Genomic DNA, 2,783 nt, shown 5'->3' with positions numbered 1-2,783 from the left:
ACTAAAAATATGAATTGACTAGACCTAGTTTAATGTAAGAGTTTGTTCCCTTTTATTCACAACCATTACCCTAATGCTGCCCTTGACTGGACTGACAAATTGTAAGGCAAGTTTTTATGTAGTTTTGAGATTCTTGAAGCCTCACAAACGTTTTACTTCATTGGTTTTAAATATTTAATTTTCGATGTAAACGTTTAAATTATAAATTGTAAACATTTTGTAACAACAATTTATAAAGGGTGTATCACCTGTGACTGATGTTGTTATAAAGTTCACTGCCAAAAAAAATAAGTTTTTTTAAAATCAGTAAAATACAAAATAAATAAGTTTGTGTAGGGTGCTATCTCTTGAATTTGAGGAAGCATTTTTTTCCCAAATTTGTTAAATTCCATGAAGGTTTGATGAGGTTGCTCAAGTTTTTTAAAATCTTTTACAACAGACTGTACTCATATGATAGTAGATTATTGCAAAATGAAAAATAAAAAAAAAACTTTTTTGTTGATTATAAGAAAATTTTAAAAATGTTTCTGAAATTTCAAGAAGGGTTGAAAGATTATAGATACTTTTAAACTTTTTCATATCCAAAATCTATTTTCATATTTTAATAATAAAAAAAAAAACAACAACTATTAACATGGTTTAAGTCCATTTAATGGTAAAATATAGAAAAATGAAAAAAAAAATCAAAATATTTTTCCAGATGCTATTTCTTTATCATTGATCAAATAAAAAGTTATCTCCAAGTTTCTTAAATTTCCATGAATGTTTGAATTAATTTTTGATGTCTAAAAACAAGAATGCACACGCTGAAATGTCTCGCCTTCTTTCCTAATCATTGATATTATGTTGATAGTCCTAAATATAAAGCTTTAATACAACTCACATAAACTCAACATTAACCAAGAAAACAAAACATTGATCATTGAACCATGAAAATGAGGTCAAGGTCAGATGAACCATGCCAGGCAGACATGTACAGCTAACAATTCTTCTATACAACAATTATTGTTGACCTATTGCTTATAAATTAAGAAAACAGACCAAAGCACAAATACTTAACTCTTAGCAATGAAGAGTGAAAATGAGGTCAAGGTCAAATAAAACCTGCGCGACTGACACATAGATCATAAAATATTTCCATACACCAAATATAGTTGACCTATTGCATTTAGTATTAGGAAAAAAGACCAAAAACTCAAAAACTTAACTTTGACCACTGAACCATGAAAATGAGGTCAAGGTCAGATGACACCTGTCAGCTAGACATGTACACCTTACAATAATTCCATACACCAAATATAGTAGACCTATTGCATATAGTATAAGAAAAACACCTTACAATAATTCCATACACCAAATATAGTAGACCTATTGCATATAGTATAAGAAAAATTTGTAAGGGTTCCGCGGAACCCAGTGTCTCGCCTATTTTTGCTGTAAATTGCAGACTCAACAACAATGAGGGAAAAAATCAATAAAAATATTCCTCTTGTTACATGTACTATTTTATGATTGCAAGAAAATCTAAGTCCATTTAAAAGTAAATTACAGAAAAAACTGAGTAATCTTTTTACAAACTTTACTTCTGGATACAATATTATGATCATAAATAAGCTTCTGTCCAAGTTTGGTACAAACCCAGGATAGTTTAAGAAAGTTATTAAAATTTTTAAAACTTTAACCACAGAGTGAATGTAATGGTTCCCTGGAGAAAAACTAAGTCCATTTAAAAGTAAAATATGGAAAAAATGGATTTATTTATTTACAAAATTTACTTCTGGATACTATCTTATGATCATAAACAAGCTTCTGTCCAAATTTGGTACAAACCCAGGATAGTTTAAGAAAGTTCTAAAAACTTTAACCACAGAGTGAATGTAATGTTTCTCCGCAGAAAAAACTAAGTCCATTTATAAGTAAAATATGGAAAAAATGGAATTTTATTTTTTCAAAATTTACTTCTGGATATTATCTTATGATCATAAACAAGCTTCTGTGCAAGTTTAGTACAAACCCAGGATAGTTTGAGAAAGTTATTAAAATTCTAAAAACTTTAACTACAGAGTGAATGTTTTGTTTCCTCGCAGAAAAAACTAAGTCCATTTATAGTAAAATACGGAAAAAATGGAATTTTATTTTTACAAAATTTACTTTTGGATACTACCTTATGATCATAAACAAGCTTCTGTCAAAGTTTGGTAGAAATCCAGTATAGTTTAAGAAAGTTATTAAAATTTCAAAAACTTTAACCACAGAGTGAATATTTGTTGACGCCGCCGACGACGCCGCCGACGACGGAATGTAGGATCGCTTAGTCTCGCTTTTTCGACTAAAGTCGAAGGCTCGACAAAAACAGACCAAAACACAAAAACTTAACTGTAACCACTGAACCATAAAATGAGGTCAAAGTCAGATGACACCTGCCAGTTGGAAATGTACACCTAACAGTCCTTCCATACACCGAATATACTAGACCTACTGCTTATAGTATCTGAGATATGGACTTGACCACAAAAACTAAACCTTATTCACTGATCCATGAAATGAGGTCGAGGCCAGAAAGTTTGTAACATAAGGCATCTATATACAAAGTATGAAGCATACAGGTCTTCCACCTTCTAAAATATAAAGCTTTTAAGAAGTAAGCTAACGCTGCCGCCACCGTAGCCGCCAGATCACTTTACCTATGTCCAGCTTTCTACAACAAAAGTTGCAGGCTCAACAAAAACTATAAAGTTAAACTGAACCTAAATATTGAAAAAACAATAACATAATCTTGCCTT

Source organism: Mytilus galloprovincialis, chromosome 6 (assembly GCF_965363235.1).
Source record: "Mytilus galloprovincialis chromosome 6, xbMytGall1.hap1.1, whole genome shotgun sequence".
Taxonomy (NCBI): Eukaryota; Metazoa; Mollusca; class Bivalvia; order Mytilida; family Mytilidae; genus Mytilus; species Mytilus galloprovincialis.
This window is presented reverse-complemented; position numbering follows the sequence as displayed.